The sequence below is a fragment of the Vipera berus genome (assembly GCF_964194415.1).
Source record: "Vipera berus genome assembly, chromosome: 9".
In the NCBI taxonomy this organism is placed as follows: domain Eukaryota; kingdom Metazoa; phylum Chordata; class Lepidosauria; order Squamata; family Viperidae; genus Vipera; species Vipera berus.
The window spans coordinates 21,120,779-21,144,755 of NC_138212.1; positions in this window are offsets into that span (position 1 = coordinate 21,120,779).

The window sequence follows — 23,977 nt, forward strand, 5'->3', positions numbered from 1 at the left end:
GCTGCCCTGTGGAACCAACTTCCCCTTGAGCTCTGGATGGCCCCGGATCTCCGGTCCTTTCGCCGCGGCCTTAAAACATTTCTTTTCCATCAGGCTGACCTGGACTGGCAGGGATTTTTAAAATGTTTTTAACTTATTATTGGGGCTGCTAGTTTAATTCTTTTTTTTAACTTTTGTATTATTGTTTTTTTATTGTTGTTAGCCGCCCTGAGTCCTTCAGGAAATAGGGCGGCCTATAAGTCCCAAAAATAAATAAATAAAATAAATAAAATGATTTCCAGGAGGCTTACAATGTGTGCCACGCCCTCTTTCTCTTGCCTTTCAATCTTTGATGCCAGTCTGCAGAAAGCAACTTGCCTGCATTTGCACGTTTACACTAGCCATAATATGGCTTGTGTGAATCTGGCCACTGCAAGTATACAAGTTATTGCAATTCAGTTGTTTTATTTCTAATTTAAACTTCCAAAAAAATTGCAATTGACATTTCTTCTTTAAAAGGATAATGATATTATATAAAAACTAAGTAGCAGTATAATGTTATTATTTATAATAAAACTATGTAGTTTAGAATAGACACCTAATCTGTCATAGTAATAAAAAATGAAACTCCATTTTAAATTATCAAAAAAGGGAAAGACAAAAAGTGCTACACTCAACCAAAACAAGATATTAAGGCAAAACAATTATCTAACTAAAGTGTTTTCTAAATGTATGCATATAAAAACTCATTGAGACATTGGGAGAGATGAAAGATGGAGATAGACAGATGATGATTGATAGATAGATAGATAGATAGATAGATAGATAGATAGATAGATAGATAGATAGATAGATAGATAGATAGATAGATAAATAGATAGATAGATGTAGATGAGTAGATGGGTAGATAATGAATGGATGGATAGATGGATAGATAATAAATAGATAATAGATAAAAGAGAGATCAAACTACTAAGACTACAGGAGTTCAATTTCCATTTTTTCAAGTCATGATTCAGTTTTTAAACAATGTCTTGAAACTGGAGCATACAAAATCACCCAGCCCAGTCTTGTCTCTTCATCAATACAAAGCTAATTCAAAGGCTGAGAGGTGGCAAATTTCATTAAGCCATTAGAGTTGGGTTTAACTCACTCTTTTACTTCACTATTGAAAATTGTATTTAAAAAAAGAAAATGTCCAGAAAATCAGGCTGATGATACCCTTCATCCCTGTACTGTCTCCACTCCCCCGTAAGCTCTTCAGAGCTCCAAGTGGGTGCAAGATCTCCATCCTGGCCGTTACAAGCGCAAAGCAAACACCACCACAAGTGTTCTTTGCATTTCTGTTGCATAGTAATGGAAGGTCCATTTGACATATGGGTAGTCCTGGACTCAAAGCCATTTGTTTAGAAACCGTTCGAAGTTACAATGGCACTGAAAGAAGGGGTTTGTGACCATTTTTCACACTTACAACCATTGTAGCAGTCACATGGTAAAAATTCAAATGCTTGGCAACTGGTTTCATATTTTTGACAATCGCAGTGTCCCAGGATCATGGGATCCCCTTTTGCAACTTTCTGACAAGAAAAGATAGTGGAGAAGCCAGATTCATTTAACAACCGTGTTACTGATTTAACAACTGCAGTGATTCACTTAAAAACTGTGGCGAGATAGGTCTTAAAATGGGGCAAAACTCACTTAACAATTGTCTCGCTTAGCAACAGAAATTTGGGACTCAGTTGTCAAGGACTAGCTGAACAAGCCTCAGATGGTCCTCTTGGAAAACAATTCAAATGAGGCCCGAGTGACAGAAAGGATTCCACACCGTTCCAGGCCAAGGTTTGCTTTACCCTAACCTGTTAAATAAGCCACTTTGGCTAAGTTCACACATTATGCTTACATTATGAACATGATTCACAAACCGCCGTGGCCAGTTCCCACATTGCAATAAGCAGATAACTGCTGCTATTGTTATGAATGAAATATTAACAGTCAATAAAGCGTGTTTAAAAATTACAGGTTCATAAGATTGAAAAGAGCTATGTAAACTGCAGGTATTCCAAATTCTGATTTGGAACACCATTATTTCAAGGCTGTCAACTTTCTTCCATGTTCTCCAATCCTCTTTCTTTTAAGGAAGAAAGGGGAAAGTAGCAGAATGTCTTTTGATCCATGGTAGTTCGAGCCTTCTGTCTGGAAGCCCCCATTAAGTTTTATTGGATCCATTCAGACAAATGAGGCAGTGGAGATTCTCAAGCACCAGTTTAATTCCGTCATTAAAAACAGTAAAAACTAGAAGGGCGTAACCAATTGTTAGGGCCTAGGACTGAGCCTTGCCAGTTTACTGGGAAACAAAGTGAGGCTCATCCTGGTCAGAACTTGGCTGGGGGTTGAACTCCAGAGTTAGAATGGACGGGGAAGTCAAACAGGTTGCAGAAGAAAACAGTGGCAAATCCTTCCTTATTCTTGCCGAGAAAATCACCCTTTTGACTTACGATCATAACAGGGGCCAGAACTTCCATTGCTAATCCATGTGCCTGATCTTATTTATTTATTTATTTATTTATTTTAATTCCATTTATATCCCGCCCTTCTCCGAAGACTCAGGGCGGCTTACAAGCTTAGCAGTAGCCTTCATTCTATGTATATGCCTGCTTATTAGGGCTTTCACACACACCCCAAGCGGCATTATTACAAAGTCAGCTTAATTGCCCCCAACAATCTGGGTCCTCATTTTACCTACCTTGGAAGGATGGAAGGCTGAGTCAACCTTGAGCCTGGTGGGATGCGAACCTGCACTAATTGCAGGCAGCTGGTGTTACTTAAGGAGGCATTAAAAAGGATCTTCTACATCCTTTTTGCCATGGTCATTAAGCAAATCTGGCTTCCTCCACTGACTTTACATGTCAGAAGCCCTCTCAGAAGGTTGCATACGACTGCATCTCTTGCAAATACTTTGGGTTGCCAGGTGCCCGAATTTTGATCACATGTGGCTACAAGGACACTACAATGTTCGTAAGCGTGAGGACTGGTCATAAGTCACTTTTTTCAGAGTTGCTATAATTTCAAACACTTGTTAAATGAAGGATCATAAGTCAAGGACTAACTATAGATGCAGACACCAAGGGTCAAGCTTAACTTGAAGCCAGAGGTACACACATTTGTGGTGTTCGACAACCGATTTGCATTTATAGCCATTTGCAGCGTATCATGATTTACAACATTTTTTGCTGGAAGCCGGTGTTTTAATTTCCAATTTCTAGCCAAAAAAAGGCCCCATAGCTAACAGCAGGCTTACTTAACAACCATGGCATTCACCTAGCGACTGCTGCAAAAAAGAGGTAAAATTAAACACAGTCACATAGTGACCTGCTGTTATCACTTATGACTGAAACTGAGAGCTCAATTACAGTTATAAGTCGAGGACTACCCATACGCTTGCATGATCACCTGTGGAGATCAGATGAAACCTGGTTCTAGTGTATTATTTCAAAAGGGAGCCATGCACCGAGGAGTGAAACTTTCTTCCCCAGCAATGAATTCTTTTAAAATTGCCCATCCTGGAAACAATGAAAGTCTCCTGTGTTTGTGCCTCTTTGCAGGTGGGAAGAAAAGGGCTGAGCTTCTTCCTTCCTCTGAAGCCATCACTTGCTTGGACAAAGCCACCAGCAGAGCAGCAAACGGTCTCTATAACATCAATGGAGGTTGTTTAAAGAGTCCTGCTTCCAACCAGCTCTGTCTGGAGGATAGATAGATAGATAGATAGATAGATAGATAGATAGATAGATAGATAGATAGATAGATAGATAGATAGATAGATAGATAGATAGATAGATAGATAGATAGATAGATAGACAGACAGACAGACAGACAGACAGACAGACAGACAGACAGACAGACAGACAGACAGACAGACAGATCAACTTTGTAGGGTAGGCAAGGCGGGTTGTATGACGTGTGTGAGTTCTGGCACCTTTTTTTTACAAAAAAGCACTAGATAGATAGATAGATAGATAGATAGATAGATAGATAGATAGATAGATAGATAGATAGATAGATAGATAGATAGATAGATAGATAGATAGATAGATGGACAGAGAAGACAGACAGACAGACAGACAGACAATCTTTCTCATTTTTTACTGTGAGCGCAATGGCACACATTAAAAATGAAATTCAGTTGCTTGCTCTCAAAGTGTACACATACATAACACACATTTAAACATACCACATACAACATATGTATAGACCCACACCCTTACACATAAGCAACATATAAATACTAATCACTGTCCATCTTGAATACATAATGGAAGGAGGAAGCTTTAGAGTTCACAAGATTAATACTTAACAAAGCTGTGACTGAATCTGGATGTTCTGCTTCGGATACCACGGAGCCCCCTCCTCCCAGAAGGTAACAAGGAAAACAGGTGGTGAATTGGGTATGTAGCGGCCCAGACAATCTTGCGGACCCTACTCAAGCAACACTTATGTGCCACGTCCTGGATGGGAGGGAGGGAACTGCCAATGATGTTTTCAGCCATCCTCACCACTCTGCACCGCCTTCCTGTCCGAAGCTGTGATGCTTCCAAACCAGACTGTGATGCTGTATGACAGGATGTCATTCAGCTGTCCCTTTCAAAACAGTCAAGGAATTCATCTTCCTGGGCTCTAAAATCGACCAACATGGTGATTGCTGTCCTGAGATCAGAAGGCACACCGCACTTGGAAGACCTGCAATGTCCTGCATGAATAACTGGAAGGGTAAAGATATCAGCCTCCCAACCAAAGGCAGATTAGTCAAGGTAATAATTTATCCAGTTGCTACTTATGGCTGTGAAAGTTGGCCTCTGGAAAAGATAGAAGGGTGGATGCCTTCACACTGTGGTGTTGGAGATGACTATCACGCATCCTATGGACTGCAAAACTCAGAAAGAAGTCCTCAACCGAACCTCATCAAAAATATCACTCAAAGCCAAGAAACCCAAATAAAGACCAGCATCCTTTGGCCATGTCGTGTGAGCTGGCTCACTTAGAAAGTCAATCATGCTGGGAGTAATTAAGGGAAAAAGGAGAAAGGTCATCCTAGTACCCACTGGCTGGACACTATACAGGAGGACACTGAGATGACCATGGCAGATCTGAAGGAAACAGTGTGAGACAGAAAGGCGTGGAGAGTGCTGATCCATGGAGTGGCCGAGGGTTGGAGATAACTGAATGGCTGATGATGATGATGTTGTTGTTCATTTTCTGAGCTCCAAGGAGAAGGAAGTTTTGGAGAAGGACCTTACTGGCCAGACAGGGAACCCATAGATTGGATCTTCCTCGTGACTGTGGTTGTGAGGGGAAAAAGTCACTAAATTAAAAGAACTACTGAAAGCTTTTCCCAAGTCCTAAGGCGGTTTTGAAGGGAATAACAGCACCATCTACCCTACTTTTTTAAAAATTGCAATGGCTTCTATTCTCTAAACAAGCCTTAAAGATCAATAATCATCCTTCTAGAAAAAAAGTCATAGATGGGGAAAAAATACTAGTCTAATTGGAAGAAATAGACCTACAGACTCCATCCTAATTACAGAATTGTGTTTGAATTGAAAGCCACCAGATTTTTTTTTACAAATCATCTTCCTGCTTTCTCTGGCTGGATTTAGTCATAGGCTAGGCCAGCGGTGGGAAAGTTTGGCTCTTTTATGACTTGTAGACTTCAACTCGCAGAATTCCTGAGCTCAGGAATTCTGGGAGTTGCAATCCACAAATCGTAAAAGAGCCAAGGTTCCCCACCTGTGGGCTAGGCTGTGCTAAAATCCTTTTGGCTCATTTAAGGTAGTGTTTTCCAACCTTAGCAACTTTAAGTTGTGTGGACTTCAACTCCCAGAATTCCCCAGCCTAGCATTAAAGTTGCCAAGGTTGAGAAAAACTGGTTTAAGGTGTTGTGGGAACTCAGCCTTGTTTATGAAGAAGTCTGTCCCATTGAATCAGCAGAGGTTTTATTTGACTGAATATCAAACCTTCTGAGAACACAGCCATTATATTTGTTAATCTTGGGTTAAGATAAAATGTATTGTGTCAATGCAATTTATAACAGCTTCCCCCAGTCCAGTGCCTTCCAGATGTTTTGAGGTTTCATTTTCATCCTCCCAGAGCTGCAAGCTGTGCCTGAAAATTATGAGAAACATCCAGTGGGTGCCAGACTATAGATTATGTCTATGTGCTCCTGGAGCATACAGAAAAATGTAAAATATATCCTCTGCCCAGTGACTGGGTTGAAGGAAGAAAGACTACATGCAGGTAGTCCTCACTTAACAACAGTTGCTTAACAACCATTCAAAGTTAGGACAGACCTTCCCAGAGCTACTTCCAACCCATTTTTCAAAGTTCCAATGGCTGCATCCACAACCCACAGTCACATGATCACGTTTTGAGTGCTTGGCAACTTGCTCGCATTTACAGCTGTTGGAAGCATTTTGTGGTCAACCTGGTTTCCAATTTGCAGCAAAGGACACCCTTTGCAGGGGTGGAATTCAGCTGGTTTGCACCAGTTCAGGAGAAACGGTAGCTACATTTACCTGAATTTGGGGAACCGGCTAGCTTCCCAGGCCTAGAACAGTCCACCGGAAGTGCAAGGATACCACTTCCGGAAGTCCATTCTAGACCTGGGAGGCCCAGCCCCGCATCAAATATAAGAACCGGTTGTTCAGGTATTTGAATCCCACCACTGACCCCTTGGATGTATAATGAATTCATTTAATAACAGAGGCGTTCGCTGAATAACCACCACAAAAAGATCATAAAATCGGGTACGGTCGCGTGGCTTGGCTTACCACCATTATTCTGGGCTCAATTAAATTTGTAAGTCGAGGCCTCTGGGAAACTCTACATTCAGCACATACCTCCTTTCAGAGGCAGGTTTAACATTACAGGTAATCCTTGACTTAAAGCAGTTCATTTGGTGACCCTTCAAAGTTACAACGGCACTGGAAAAAAGTGACGTGTGACCTTTTTTTCACACTTACGACCATTGCAGCAACCCCCTGGTCATGTGATCAAAATTCAGACAGCTTGGCAACTGACTGATATTTATTTATTTATTTTATTTATTAAACTTATATACCGCCCTTCTCCCGTAGGACTCAGGGCGGTTCACAAGGTTTTTTTTAAAAAAAAACAATACAACAATTACAAAAATTAAAAACAATTAAAATGATTACATTAACCTTGAATAAATAAAAATCCCAATTAGAATCCAATTAAAACCCCAATTAATACTCTCAGTCCAGGCCAGAAAGCTCAAAGAGCCAGGTCTTCAGGTCCCGGCAGAATGAACGGAGGTCGGGGGCAGTCCTAAGCTCTACAGGCAGCTGGTTCCAAAGGGCAGGCACACCCACAGAGAAGGCCCTCCCCCTGGGTATTGTCCGCCGACAATCTTTTACCGGCGGTACCCTGAGAAGACCCTCCCTGTGGGAGCACACAGGATGAAGGGAGCTTGATGCCGGCAGCAGGTGCTCCCTCAGATAATCCGGGCCCATGCCATTTAGGGCTTTATAGGTCATCACCAGCACCTTGAATCTCACCCGGAGGGCAACCGGAAGCCAATGCAGCTCGCGGAGAAGAGGTGTTACGTGGGAGTATCGGGAAACCCCCATCACAACCCGCGCGGCTGCATTCTGCACCAGCTGAAGCCTCCGGGTGGTCCTCAAGGGCAGCCCCATGTAGAGAGTGTTGCAGTAGTCCAATCGGGAGGTCACGAGCGCATGAGTGACTGTGCGCAGGGCATCTCGGTCCAGGTAGGGCCGCAACTGGCACACCAGGCGAACCTGGGCAAAGGCCCCCCTGGTCACGGCTCCTATATGGTCTTCAAAACTGAGCCGCAAATCCAGGAGGACACCCAAGTTGGGAGCCCTATCGACGGGGGGCAACACCTCACCCCCCATCATTAAAGATGGAATAGACTGGTTAGTCCGAGATGTCGGTAATGACAGTGATGACAGTGTCCCAGGGCCATCTGATCCCCTTTTGCAACCTTCTGACAGGCAAAATCAACGGGGAAGCCAGATTTACTTAACAACCGCGCTACTAAGTTAATAACTGCAGTGATTCACTTAACGACTGTGACCAGAAAAGTCGTAAAATGGGGCAAAACGTACTTACCAATGTTTCACTTAGCAAGCTAAATTTGGGACTCAATTGTGGTCATCAGTCAAGGACTACCTGTATTCCAGAAGCGTACTAAATTATATTCAAAAGTAAACAAGCACGGATCTAGCACTATTTAAGCAAAAAAGTGGCAGGTGCAGAGAGATTGTGCTATGAATCGACTCTCCCATTTCCTCTCCCCCACCCCCTCTCTCTCTCCCTCTCCCCCACCCCCTCTCCCTCTCCCTCTCCCTTTCTCCCTCCCTCTCCCTCTTCCCCTCCCTTCTCCTCCCTCTCCCCTCCCCTCCTTCTCCTTCTTCTTCTCCCTCTATCCCTCCCTCTCGCCCACCCTCTCTCTTTCCCTTTCCTCTTCCTTTCCCCCTTTCCTCCCCCCCTTACCCCTCCCTCTCCCCCACCCTCTCTTTCCCTGTTCCATTTATTCTATACCCCTTCATGTCCATTGCTGAGCAGCTGGTTGAGGTCTTCCAAATCTCAGAGCTGGGGATTAGTCCAGAAATCTTCTACTACATAAAGACAACCTGGGGCAGGGCAGACTAGGTCCCCCAATGGGCCTGCAGAAGGGTGGGCTGGGACCTAAAGGGAGAAGGTATCCCTCCATGAGCCTAAAGTGACCAAGAGGAGCTGAGCCACTCTCAGCCACTTCTGCCCTTGAATGGTCAGTGAAGCAAGCCTTATGGTACCTATGGCAAAAATGACACCAGGATAAAACTCTGCTTGAAAACAAGAATCCTAAACGGCAAGTTATGTGTGATTGTGGCATGGTCTGGTGGCCAATGAAGGTGTCAACACAGCACAACAAACAGGATGCTGGGATACGTTTGTGCCACAGATAGAAAAAGCCTCTGACTCTGATCATCCAATGCAGGGATCCTCAACCCCTGGGCTGTGGCCCACTACCGGTCCTGAGCTGTTCAGAACAGGGCTGCAGAAATTTTAGGCAAGCGCGCGTGTGCGTGCATCCCCACTTATGTGAGCAGTAGGTGAGCACATGTGCACACACTCCATTTGCAAGAGCGGCGGGCGCACATGCCCACCGCTCATGCAAATGAATCTGCGTGTGTGCGCGCATGTTTACCTGCCACTCGTGCAGAACCGTTCCACTCTCCTCCCATCCCCAGGCCGGTCTGCAAAGCCGAAAAATTTGGCAAATTCTGATCCAATGGACTCCATTAAGAAGGAGGATTGATAGCCTCTTCTTGAGTTAGTTTAGATCAGGAAAATAGTGGGAGACAAAAAAATTCCCCACCACTACTGTTGCTCCCGAGAAGTCAGCCATTGCTAAACTCACCATTCTCAGATATCATGTCTGTTTTGACCTCTCACCTTCCCTCTAGCACCATAGGCCTTTCATCTTTCCTTCTCCCTAATTACCCTTCCTGTCAATAAAACTCCTCTGCTTCCTGACTGCTCACGGGAAACTGATTCGACTTAATAAAATGCTTCAGGGGCTGACTCTTGGTGCAGGGGGCTGGTAGGAGCAGGACAGTTCAAGACAAACAAGATGAAAGAAGAAATGTGTTCGTTGGGATGGTTAAGAGAAGCCCTGAGTGTCACAGTATGCCTGAGTGAATATCAGTGCCTGACCCAGACTGGAGAGGTAGATCCAGTGGTGGAATTCAAATAGGTGAACAATCAGTTCTCTGTGTGGATGCCACTTCCGGAAGTCCATTCTGGGCCTGGGCAACAAAAAAATTAGTTACCGGTTCTGCCGAAGTGTTGCGAACGGGCTGAATCCCACCACTGGGTAGATCCCTTCATTCAACCCTCCACTAGCAAAATAGAACTGCTAGCCTGTCATCAGAAATGCTAGCTGAAATGCCAAAGTGAAACAGGGGGGAGCCAGCTGTGACTCTGTATGATAACTGGTTCGGGGCATTCCTTCTTTCCCTTAGGCTAGTGGAGAATATGTCATCACTTGCGTCTCTGCATCTGAACATTCAGTTCTTCAGCAGAATTTTCCATCCTTGGGAGGAGATTGCCGGTCGCTGCTCTGCAGAAGTCACTGCTCAAGCCTTGCTTCACTGCTGTCAGCATCAGACAGAAAGTTGGATCCTTCCGTCATTCCCAGCATCCGCAAAGCACAGAGAGTCCCTGAAGGAGGCTGTTCTTTTATGCATTCCCAGAGGGAGACCTTTTCAAAATGTGAATTTTGGAAAGAGCAGCTTATGAAGTTCAGGGTGGGGCTTCTAAATTATCTGAGATACAGGGGGGAGAGAGAGACAGAGAGAGGGAGTTGGGTCCTCCATACACCCTCTCCCTCCCTCCCTCCCTGATTTTTCCCCAAGCAATGCAAGAAGGAAGGTTCCCTGAACAGGATCAAATAGTAGCTCAGGAAGGGAATGCTTAAACTATCCCCCACCCAGTCTCCAATTTGCCATTAAATGCAGAGGAGAGGGGTGGAGAGGAGAGGGGAGGGGAGAGGGGAGAGGGGAGAGGGGAGAGGGGAGAGGGGAGAGGGGAGAGGGGAGAGGGGAGAGGGGAGAGGGGAGAGGGGAGAGGGGAAGGGGAAGGAAGGAAGGAAGGAAGGAAGGAAGGAAGGAAGGAAGGAAGGAAGGAAGGAAGGAAGGAAGGAAGGAAGGAAGGAAGGAAGGAAGGAAGGAAGGAAGGAAGGAAGGAAGGAAGTGCTTAGAACTACCCCCTTCACACTCTGCCTTATCACTCCATCATTGAATGTCCCTTTGGTTTCTTGAGTCTCCATCACCAAATGCAAGACTCCTATGCTCTGAAACCAGCAAGTTTCCCTCCCGGTGATTAACTCAGATGGCTCTTTATTAACATAGTTAGGTCTGACCCATAGGTTCCTTCCTATGCAGAAACTCCACTTGCAGCCCTGATCAGTTGCAACTAACCATCTCAGTCCCTGCTGTTTAAATTCAGCAGAATCTCCTCTGCAGCTACAGACAGAGAAACAAACCTCTTCCCCAGGATGTTAAGAGGATTTCTCCCTCCCTCCCTCCCTCTCTCTCTCTCTCCCTCTCTCCCTCCCTCCCTCCCTCTCTCCCTCCCTCCCTCTCCCTCCCTCCCTCTCTCTCTCTCTCTCCCTCCAGAGGGAGAGTTCTCTGTGGATCATGTGCAAGAAGAGGCTACCGCAGTTGCTATAGAGATCTTGCAAGGCTGCAGGGCAAAGCAAAGCCAGGCAGAAGTTTAGAACTCGGTATACTCAACTCTGCAAGCAACGTCCTTACAAAGACCTCCTGCATTTGCTTCCTGGGATATCAATTGCTAGGGAACCTCCACAGGGTCTAAAAATCGAAAGTGAGCGCTGCTGACACGATCTGAGCATTTCAGTCCTCACATTTTCAGAGGGGCTTCTTTGCTAAATGCTACTCGCCAAGTGTGCTTACAGTTTCCAGAGCCAGCAGGGTCTGTGTAGCAGCTGGAGGGCATAAGCTGAGGGAAGCTGGGGTAGAGGTAAATATGAGTGGCGATGACAATTTTATTTATTTATTTTAATTCCATTTATATCCCGCCCTTCTCCGAAGACTCAGGGCGGCTTACAAGCTTAGCAGTAGCCTTCATTCTATGTATATGCCTGCTTATTAGGGCTTTCACACACACACCCCAAGCGGCATTATTACAAAGTCAGCTTAATTGCCCCCAACAATCTGGGTCCTCATTTTACCTACCTCGGAAGGATGGAAGGCTGAGTCAACCTTGAGCCTGGTGGGACTCGAACCTGCACTAATTGCAGGCAGCTGGTGTTACCTAAGGAGGCATTAGCCCACTGCTCCACCAAGGCTCTAGGTTCAAGGTTTTCAATGCCTTGAAAACAACTCCCATCCTTCTTTAATATTTCCAGCACAAATATGATTGTGACACCTTTGTGAGATTTTTTTTTTAAAAAAAAACCCAAATTCGATACTCACAACTCGAAGACAAGTCTGGTTAACAAAAACAAAGATTTATTGAAAAAGAATCGAAAATAAAAAAAACAAGAAAAGCGGTTGCAAGGGCGGCCTCTTAGACCCTTCCCAAATGGATTGAGTTCAAAGAGTTTTCAAGCTATACATTTTATACCCTTTCACCACATACGCCACGCCTAAGAAGCCCTCCCAAATTCCCTTTCTTCTCTTAAGTCATTGTTTGAAGTAGCTTCACATTTCTGAAAGGTCTTCTCTGAAATTGCTTCACATTTCTAAATCCATCCATCACTATCTTATCTTGTTTACTTGTAATTTTCACCTTGGGCCGATGGTCCTCCCTTACTGATAGTGATTTTTTGTCCAAGGTGTAAGTTCCTGTCTCCTGGGGAGCTTTTAGCAAGTCATTGCTGATTACCATTTGTGAGTCATTTTGTATGGGCAGGAAACAGATAGCCTCACACCTTGGTGTTACATTTTATACAATTTATAAAAGAATAACCTTTATTTATTTCCTTTACCTTTGATTTTGAACCATTTTGGAAATGGAGCGTTGTTTTGTGCATTCAAAAGTTTGTCTCAGAGATGCAATGGGGGAGCCGAATCATACCTGCTAGATTTCAGGATTGTGCCAAGGCATCCGTGTGTTGTTGTTGTTGTTGTTGTTGTTGTTGTTGTTGTTGTTGTTGTTGTTTTAAAATGCTTTCTGGAAATAGTCACACCTTGATTGTCCCAAAGATGCTTTTTCACGAGGCAACTGCACTTTCTTGTTTCTCTTTGCAGATGTTTCGCTTCTCATCCAAAAAGCTTCTTCAGCTCACACCTTGATTCTTACACTATTTATTTTTGTATTTATCTTTCTATATCTATCTATCTATCTATCTATCTATCTATCTATCTATCTATCTATCTATCTATCTATCAATCATCTACCTACCTACCTACTTACCTACCTACCACATTTTGGAACCGCAAAAGGCCTCTGGGTGGTGTACAGTAAAAATAAAATGAAAACATAAAACCAGTACATAAAAATTTAAAAGAGGCAAGGATGCTTTAAACACTGTTAAAAGTTAATTAAAAGGCAAAGGCATTCAGGGTATTAGCCAGACCCACATTAAACCCTTAAAGGCACAGTGGCTGGAGGATGAACCAAAACCAACGAAATTACATGATGTTTCAGAGCAATGTTTGAACCCAGACATGGAGATTGAGTGTGGGAATCCTGCATACAAGTAACATCTATTGTAATCTCAAGCAATTGCTTAGCAACTGGTCATAAATTGAGGACCAGCTACTCCATTAGACCTCCTTAGTTTTCTATTCTTTTCTCTTTTCCCAAACAGTTACTCAACTGAATTTGCTGTTTTCCTTGGACTAATTTGGGATGGGTTTCATGCTACTCAACTATCTCTTTTCATAGATTTTTTTCCCAATTAATCCATTGTTTAGAGGTTCACTTGAACATGTTTGTCCTTTTTCTTTATTTCTCATTCTTTAACTCCATTGAGAGAAGTTTACAATTTTCAAGTCATGGAATGTAATTTGAAATCTACCTCTGGTTCTAGGAATAAATTCTGAGAAAGATTCAAACACCTCGAGAGTGGTTCAGAGAAGGGCCGCCAAGGTGATCAGAGAACTGGAAATTAAATCTGAGAAACGAAGACTGGAGAAACTGAATTCATTTGACTTTGAGAAGGATCCACAGAGGAAAGTCAGGATCTGATCCTCATCGTTCCAGAGTGAAATAGACAGAATAAAGGGTCTGAGTTGCTAGTGGCCCAAGGCCAGATGAGTGTTCAAATATGAATTCCTAACAGTAAGACCAATTTCTTGGTGAAACCGATTTACCAAGAGAACTGCTTGGTTCCCCTTCATTGGACGTCTTCCAGCAGAGACAAGACAGTCATCTGTCAGGGCTGCTTCATTTTGGATTCCTTCTCTGAACAGGTGGTTGAACTCAGGAATGTGCCTTCTAACTCCAGGACTCCAAGTTCTACAATTCTTCAATTCTGTAATATACTTTGGCCACCTAATGAGAAGGAAGGACTCACTGGAGAAGAGCCTCATGCTGGGAAAGGTTGAGGGCAAGAGAAGAAAGGGACGACAGAGAATGAGGTGGCTGGATGGAGTCACTGAAGCAGTAGGCGTGAGCTTAAATGGACTCCAGAAGATGGTAGAGGACAGGAAGGCCTGGAGGAACGTTGTCCATAGGGTCGCGATGGGTTGGACACAACTTCGCAACTAACAACAACAACAACATTTCCATAAGGGCCCCCCAAAAGGGTTTCACAGATAGCAATAGCACTTAGACTTATATACCATTTCATGGTGCTTTACAGCCCTCTCTAAGCAGTTTACAGAATCAGCATATTACCCCCAACGATCTGGGTCCTCATTTTACCAACCTCAGAAGGATGGAAGCCCGAGTCAACCTTGAGCCAGTCAGGATCAAACTCCTGGCAGTGGGAATGCAAAGTTAGCCTGCAATACTGCGTTCTAACCATTGCACCACCACGGCTCTATATGCAAGATTCAACCTTGTTGGTGAGTACACTAAAAAGAGGGGTGCATTAGTTCGGCCTTTGCTGGGATCCAGGCACATTTTTTAAAACCTTCATCTCATGAAGATATGGAGGTATTTGTAGCTTCCTAGCTCAGAACGAAGATGAGGCAGGAAAGACTCTGAACTTACTGCAGAGCAAATAAGGTGCTTACAAGAAAGATCTAGCTAGTTATCTTCTCATACACGTACATCAACCACACAGACATGCACAAAGTGTTTCTAAATCCATATTTAGCATACTCTGCAGGTGAAAGGTTCTCGCTACAGCCGTTCAGCCAGTCTGGAGAGTTTAATTATTAAGCAACAAAAAAAAGCTTCTTCCAGTGTGTTGAGCCACAGGATGCCCATGGGAAGCTGCGATGGAGTGACAGCTGCTCCCCTGGTGTTGACAACAGCTAGTCACCTGTTGCTGAGTTTTGACACTTGCAACTCTCTTCTCTCCATAGGGAAGGACATAAAACCTGGGCCAAGTGTCCGCGGAAGAACGCTATTTCTCCAACATGCTGAGATGCACAGTTAGCTCACAGCAGTTCTGCTATTTGATCTGCTGAAGAATCGAGGCTGGGGAAGAGTCCCCCTTGTGACTGGAGCTTTGGCCAATAGGCATCATTTTGCTTTGGAGTCTTTCAGCTACATTGTGAAAAGCGACGGCAAATCTTGTGGGCTTGGCATGTCAAAAAATTTGAAAAACGCCTAAGTTGACTTTGCTGGTATGTCACCCGCACACACAAACACAGCCGAACAAAAGAGAAAGAATTCTCTCCCGTCAACATCACATCTACTGTAGGCCAGCCTGAACAGCACACTCTCCAGCAGCACCAAGGCTGGGCCTGAAAGAGAGGCCTGGGTCTTGATTTCAGAACTAGCACCGATGCCACCACTGAAAAAGGGTGCCTTCTGCCATTTCCTAAGCTGCACCAGCCTTGAGGAATGGTGCAATTGCCCAACTGTGTAGTACTCCCCAGGATCAGCAGCACACTGCTTGCTTTCCAGCAATGTTCTCCTTCTGTTGGCAAGACCCCTAACCAAGGTTGCCCTGGATGACAGCAGGCCGTTATTCTTGAAGGGCTTTGGAGAATGCTAATCTGTGGTCTCTGCAGTCTCCGAAAACTACACAAAAGCACACCCCATTCTTGCATGATTTTCGGAGGCTCCAGAGGCTGTACGAGAAGCACACCCCATCCTCGTGCAGCCTCTGCAACCTCTGAATATCATACTAGAATGGAGCATGCTTTCAAGAACAGTTGTTGCCAGTGTTGGGATATGGTGGCTTGTCACTCAGAATGTCATGTTGGGTGACCTGCATGTCATAGGTCCACCATCATTGTCCTAGATCCTGATCAATCTCAAGCTGTACAGGAGTAATTGAACAGACTGATATTTATCCAAGGGATATTTACACAATTCTGTCCTGATTCATAACCACCTGCAAAGTTCTGGTTATTACTGGTTGTGTTTAGTGTCCCAAAGGTGCTTTTTCAAAAGGCAACTGGACTTTGTTTTTCCTTGGTTTTACTTCTCATCCAAGAAACCTCTTCAGTTCTGCTGAAGAACAGAACTTAAGAAGTTTCTTGGCTGAGAAGGGAAACATCTTCAAGGAAAAACAAAGCCCAGTTGCCTTTTGAAAAAGCATCTTTGGGACAACCGTGACTTGGATGACTAGGAATCTCCATAGACATTTGGCTGGGTTGAGTGTCTGCTTGGTGAAAAGACACAGTTAGGTAAAACGGGGAGGAGAAGGGTGGGGTTCAGTGGCTGACAGGTCCTTCCTCAGCTCTGAGTGACCCTCACAATCAGTCCATCATCACAGTCCATCACAAATCACCCTGACCCTGCAGATCCCAGTTCGCTCCATGGTTCTCCGCGGAGCTCCGGGAGATGAAGCGTCGGAGACAGGGCCTAGAGAGCTGTTGGAGATCCACCCGATCTGAATCCGACCGATCGTGACTAAGATCCTTTACTAGATCCTATCTCGTGGCAATGAGGATGGCGAGGTCTAATTACTTCACTACACTCATTGTGTCCGCAGATAACCGCCCAGCCGCCCTGTTTAGGGTAACTCGCTCCCTCCTTAATCAGGAGGTGAAGGAGGATCCCTTACAGGGTCGTGCCGAGGAGTTTCGCCAACATCTGTCGGACAAAATCGCTCGGATTCGGACCGGTTTGGACTCCGACTGGGCAGAGTCTGATGATCAGGACATGGGTGGTCTTGTCGATGTTATCTGGGAGGAGTTCGACCCTGTGACTCCAAAGGAAGTGGACAGAATTATGAGGAAGCTGAGCTCATTTATTAGATGCGTGCCCTTCATGGCTGGTTTATTCGGCTCGGGAGGGAACACGAAGCTGGCTACAGGCGGTGATATCTGCTTCCTTGAGTGAAGGTTGTTTCCCCTCCGTCTTGAAAGAAGCGGTGGTGAGACCTCTCCTCAAGAAACCTACCTTGGACCCAGCTGTATTAAACAACTTTCGTCCGGTCTCCAACCTTCGCTTTCTTGCTAAGGTTGTTGAGAGTGTGGTGGCGCATCAGCTCCCTTCGGTCCTGGAGGAAACTGACTATCTGGACCCGTACCAATCGGGTTTCAGGCCCGGGCACAGCACGGAGACGGCATTGGTCGCCCTGGTGAATGATCTCTGGAGGGCTCAGGACAGAGGTTGTTCCTCTGTCCTAGTCCTACTAGATCTCTCAGCGGCTTTTGATACCATCGACCATGGTATCTTGCTGCAGCGTCTCAGGGGGTTGGGAGTGGGAGGCACGGTGGTTCTCCTCCTACCTCCTGGGACGTTCGCAGTCGGTGTTGGCAAGGGGACAGAGATCGACCTCGAGGCCTCTCGTTTGTGGAGTTCCTCAGGGGTCGGTCCTCTTGCCTCTCCTGTTCAACATCTATATGAAACCCCTGGGTGAGATCATTCGCGGCTTTGGAGTTGGGTATCATCAGTATGCTGATGATACCCAGCTTTTCATTTCAACCCCAAACCACCCCAGTGATGCCCTCAACGTGATGTCCCGTTGCCTGGAGGCGGTCCGGGTCTGGATGGGGAGGAACAGGCTTCGGCTCAACCCTGACAAGACGGAGTGGCTGTACGTGCCAGCATCTCAGGAAACTCAGATCATTCCATCTCTCACTATGGGAGGTGAGTTATTACCTCCCGTAGATAGAGCTCGCAACTTGGGAGTTCTCCTAGATTCACAGCTCTCTTTAGAAGATCATATATTAACTGTGACTAGGGGAGCCTTCACCCAGTTACGCCTGGTGCGCCAGTTACGGCCCTATCTAGACTGTGATGCCTTACGTACAGTCACTCATGCGCTTGTGACCTCTCGATTAGACTACTGCAATGCTCTCTACATGGGGCTGCCCTTGAGAACCACTCGGAGGCTCCAACTGGTGCAGAATGCAGCTGCGCGAGTTGTGTTGGGGGTCTCCCGATACTCCCATATTACACCTCTGCTCCGTGAGCTGCATTGGCTTCCGGTTGCCTTCTGGGTGAGATTCAAGGTACTGGTTATGACCTACAAAGCCCTACATGGCATGGGTCCGGAGTACCTTAGGGAGCACCTGCGACCAGCATCAACTTCCCTCCGCCCAGTGCGCTCCCACAGAGAGGGCCTCCTCAGGGTGCCGCCATTCAGAGAATGCCGTCTGGTGGCCCCCAGGGGGAGGGCGTTCTTCTGTGGGTGCGCCTGACCTGTGGAACCGTTTACCGGTTGAGCTCCGGATGGCTCCCGACCTTCGCTCCTTCCGACGCGACCTAAAAACCTATCTGTTTGAACAATCCGGCCTGGTCTGATGGGTTTTGTTTTAATTATTATTTTAATGTAATTTATCTTCTGCATTTAGGCACTAGGATTTAATTTGTTTTCAATTTCTGTATTTGGGCATTTTGATATTTATGTCCCTGTTCACCGCCCTGAGTCCTTCGGGAGAAGGGCGGTATACAAATCAAATTAAATAAATAAATAAATAAATAAATAAATAAATAAATAAATAAATAAATAAATAAATAAATAAATAAATAAATAAATAAATAAATAAATAAATAAATAAATAAATCAAAGCCTTCCCAAGGAGATTATCTGGGGATAAAGCTCTCAGGTCTTAACTGGGCCTGCAGGGCCAACCAGAGACAGCCAGGAAGGGAAGGCAGGGTGAGGTTTTCAGCTAATGCCAAGAATTATGATTGGGTTGGGGAGAAAAAGTGCAAAAGAGGTCTAACCAAATTATTGCTAAAGCCCATGGATGAAAAGTGCTGTAGGCACAGGGAGCTTCACAATTGTAAAGATACTGAATTTTGAATGAGTTTGGGAAAGTCACTTGGTTTCTTTTTTGTACGAACAAAATAATCTGATTATCTTCAGTGGTGTTTTTTTTCCAAACCCCTTCCTGGATATAAAATATGATTAGCCGAACAGCTGAAGGGAAATAGAGGATTCTGACCACAGCTGGTGCTTTGGGAGAGATTAAACAAAGAGCATATATGAGGCAGAAAAAGGTAATGTTTTTTCAGCCAAAGAAATCAAGTTTTAATTAATGTTTTAATGTCCAAAGGCTACAAGAAGCAAAGTAGTGATGTCATATGAGATTACTGCAGTGGCTGGGAAAAAATTTAAGGTCATTTTCTCCTTTTCTGAAACTTTTGTTTTGGTTTAAATATTAGCAATGTTAAGCCTATTAGAGGATTAAGACTCCTATTCTTCATTTTTATATTGGTTTGTGTTATTTTTATGTTCTTTAAAACTTTTAATAAAATTTATTTAAAAGAGAAGACTCCTGTTTTGTTTGATTTCTTGCAGAAAATTGGAGTTTTTCAGCATGGTTTTGGGATGGTGTGCTGATAGTTGCTAATGCCTCCCTAAGTAACACCAGCTGCCTGCAATTAGTGCAGGTTCGAGTCCCACCAGGCTCAAGGTTGACTCAGCCTTCCATCCTTCCGAGGTAGGTAAAATGAAGACCCAGATTGTTGGGGGCAATAAGCTGACTTTGTAATAATGCCGGTTGGGGGTGTGTGTGAAAGCCCTAATAAGCAGGCATATACATAGAATGAAGGCTATTGCTAAGCACATTGATTTGTGCTTTAGATTGTAAGCTGCCCTGAGTCTTCGGAGAAGGGCGGGATATAAATGGGATTAAAAAAAAGAAGCCAGATAAGAGTAAAGAAACAGCTCTGTCTTCAGGCAATCAGTCAACCATGTAGTGATCTGTACTATCCTTTTATAGCAGTGGTTCCCAACCTTTTCTCTACCCCGCACCCTTAGAACGCTTCTGATATATTCTCGCACTCCTTACAAAAGTTCGAAATAACGGCAATGAATTATGCATATACACTATAATTTTGAAAACCCAAGTTTTCAGGCCCCTCCCCCCCGGAATATTGTCTCGAGCACCCTGTTTTATAGGGTTCAATTGCTTATGAGTGCATTTGCATTATAGCTAAGTAACTCAGTCACACGGACCTTGCTTTCCTCCAGGTTCAGTCCTTGGCAGTTCAGACTCTCTTTGCCAGAAACCCTGGAGATGCTGAGTTGTTTGGTGCCAATACAGCATATTACATGAACAATAGGATTAAGCAGTTTCCAACGAACCAGGTTAGCATGTGCCCACATGTGCTTGCATGGCAATTTTGTTATACACCTGTATAACTCTGGCAGCCCTCTCCTTGAGCAGGTTTTCCCAAGCTGGCTCTGTTAGAAATTTCTTTTTATTGCTTTCCCCTGCTGCTGCTCGACAAACAAAATACTTTTGTAAAGAAAAAGGTCAAAACGTGCCAAGTCTCCTCTGCCTGACACAATATTGGGCTAAATCAATCCAGGATGTGAACCACAAAAGGAAAGTTAAACACCGAAGACAATCCATCCAGGGAATTATCAAGACTGCACATAAAGAATAGCTCAGGTCTCTTTAATGAAAGTGATGAAGGACAGCAGAGGAGGAAAAGGAAGAGGACATGCCTTTGTTGAGAAGGAGGAGGAGGAGGAGAACAGTGGTGATTGAGGCATTGGGAGACCTGGAAAAGAGAAAGAAAACATAAAATGTAACGGCTGGACAGCAGTTACATCCACCCATGGCCTTTTTTTGTCATAGAACGCTCAGAATGGAGTTCCGGCACCTTTTTTGGATGGAACCTTGTAGGGTAGGCAAGGCCGGTTGTATGACATGTGTGAGTTCCGGCACCTTTTTCTTTTACAAAAAAAGCACTGCTTCCACCCTTACTGAACAATTGCAGGGTTTGCTTAATGACAGCAGATTCACTTAGCAGTCATGGTGGTTCACTTAATGACTCCAAGAAAAAAAAAATCTCATACAATTGGGTCAATCACATGACTAATCCATTTTATGACTGTTACAGTTTATGTCTGTAATGGGCAGGCTCCATTGCAGTCATATCTCGAGGACTCCCTGTAGAGCATTGTCACGCTTTCATTTTGTGTTTAATCCTCGATGGGTCTTCACACTTGAGGATGGGGAGTCTTGCCCGATGTCTTTCCATCTAGCCCCCCAAATGCAGCCAGACCCACCTTTGGGGATAACAACTGCGAGCAACTCCTTCCTCTTGCTTCGTCTAATTCCTTGGTTAGGGTTATTTGTGAAGTAATTTCAGTTTAATTATCTGCAAAAAGAAAAAAAATATCCTAACAAGCATATTTGAAAAGTGATTAGCTGAGAGGAATCCTTCGATCTGAAGAAAAACAGCACCAGCAGGAAGAACTGATTCCTGCCCCAAGCCAATCAAACAAGCTGCTGTATTAAGGAGATTCCCTGGAGATTCCCCTCAAAAAGTCAAAATGGCAACTGCAATCATGTGATGAAAGACACACCCCTTTTTTTTTTAATCCCATTTATATCCCGCCCTTCTCCGAAGACTCAGGGCGGCTTACAATTTAAAGCACAAACCAATGTGCTTAGCAATAGCCTTCATTCTGTGTATGTGCCTGCTTATTAGGGCTTTCGCCCCCCCCCTCCAAGCGGCATTATTACAAAGTCAGCTTATTGCCCCCCAACAATCTGGGTCCTCATTTTACCTACCTCAGAAGGATGGAAGGCTGAGTCAACCTTGAGCCTGGTGGGACTCGAACCTGCACTAATTGCAGGCAGCTGGTGTTACTTAAGGAGGCATTAGCCCACTGCTCCACCAAGGCTCTTTTTTTTTCTATATGCCTGGGATCAAGATGAGAAGTCTAAGTCTTTGCTGCCATCTAGCAGTCATTTACATTTTTGCAGACCAGAACTGATGACAGTAGTCATTTCTGATTGCAGGAAGGATGAAGGCCTCCGCTGGAATTCTATTAGAAATACAATATTTAACAGAGTAATTGGCTAGTCAAATTAAACCAGACTTTGACTTATTAAAAAATTCATAGTTAATTGGGATTTTTTTTCCCAACATGACAAAAGACATGATATTTGTACAGTTAAAACACTACAGCTGATCTTTAAAGGTAAAAGTAAAGGTTCCCCCGCACATACGTGCTAGTCATTTCCGACTCTAGGGGCCGGTGCTCATCTCCGTTTCAAAGCCGAAGAGCCAGCGCTTGTCCGAGGACGTCTCCGTGGTCATGTGGCCGGCATGACTAGACGCCAAAGGCGCACAGAACAGCTGATCTTTACACCATTGTAAAAGAAAGCCTTACTTCTCTTTTACACATGCTGAATTCATACATTGTGGGGGAGGTGCGGGGGGGGAGGAAGGAGGTGAGGCCTGCAGGAGAGTCAACACAATTAAGATGGCAGCTGTAGCTGCGACATCAAAGTCCTGTGTCACCTTTTGATATGTTGCAAAGTGCAAAACTGGGACAGCTTTAATCATAACTTGGCAGCTGTTATCTTTACTTTGCTGACACCCCCACCCCCCCAACCCCAGAATTGCCATTGGAGTGTGGTATGTGGTTTGTTAAGTTAAACAGAACTCCTTGGTTCACACAACATCCTTGAACGGGGAAGTTGTTGAGTATCAGCAAAGGGTTGAGTAGCAACAAAGGGTTGTGTTCCAGAAGTAGGTGGAAGCAGGAGAAAAAGTGGGAGGGGCAACAGCCAAAATGCCATATGATGTCAGTGATATCCATTTTCAGTTGCATTAACTTAAGTGCAGTTCCTACTATTACATCCTTTGGACTAGACATTTTTTCATCCTGCAAAACCTTTATTGTTTTAGGCCAACTTTGAGGACTCCTAAGTCTGCACCAAAGCCCTACAGCAGGAGCATCCGCCCTTGGCAACTTTGATATTTGTGAACTTCAACTCCCAGAATTCTCCAGCCAGCATGGCCTTTACAGCCCTCTCACATGACTTCTGGGGGGCCCAGAAGCCCTGCAAAAGCACACCTCATTGTCAAGTGTAGCCTCTGAAAGTCTTGCAAGAAGGGAGCCTGCTTTTGAAATTAGCTATTGCCAGGTGTTGGTGAACACTGTCATGTCACCCAAAATGTTGTGGCAAGTCAAGGGTGACATGTCACAACATTTTGGGTGACATGGCAGTGGCATAGGTTCACCATTACTCGTCCTAAGGTTTAATTTTAGTTAGCTTCTCCATGTTTTACTGGATTTCAGGAATTTCAGTTTGTCTTCAGGATCTGTGCCCTCTGCATGACTGGAGCATAGATTACCTCAGTAATCAGATTAAATATTTTGCTGCATGGAGACTATTGTGTCCTTGAGCAATATCCCTAGGCACCAGGGGGAACCCCACTGCTAAAATTCTCTCAGCTATACCAAATGCTTGCATTGCTCTAAAATTAGGTATTCAGAAACACAGTTTTTACCCAGGCAAATACAGGCCGGTTTAATTAAATCAACACCAACTCATACAATTAATGGATTAAAGACTTCCTAGCCCAGCTGTAATCTTCAGTATAAGTCTGCTGCCAAATTAATCTGTGCCTTCGCAGTTGACACCTCCCACCTCTTTTTTTCTTTCTTTCTTTCTTTAATTGCCTGACCTACTAACTAATTGAATCTGCTCATCATTTCAGGCCTGTTGCAGGAGTGCCAGTGATGAAGGACTAGCGGACAGATGGACAAGTAGACAGTGGAGAAGACACAAAGGTGTAGAGGAGCCCAGAAGCTTTCGAGGAACTCGGCTGGCCTCTTCATTGCTACCATTTTAATCTCTGGAAGGTGCGTGTGAGTGGGAAAATGCAATCACAGACAGTTCATGAAATGTTCCTACTGTGAGAAAACCTCCATGCCACCCTTGCCATCCATGCTACTCGCTGATCCTGACCACCCCAGCCTGTCAGTGAACCCCAGACAATAAAGCAAAAGACTGCTCAAACTTTTCTGCTAAATTTCATACCTAGACTGAAACTGATTAAGGGTGCCTTTTGCTAAAAAAAAAAATGGACAGATACTGACAACTCAGTTAAAACTAAGGAAAGTCCCCTCAAGATATGGAAACCCTTCACACACGCAATAGGATTCCCCAAC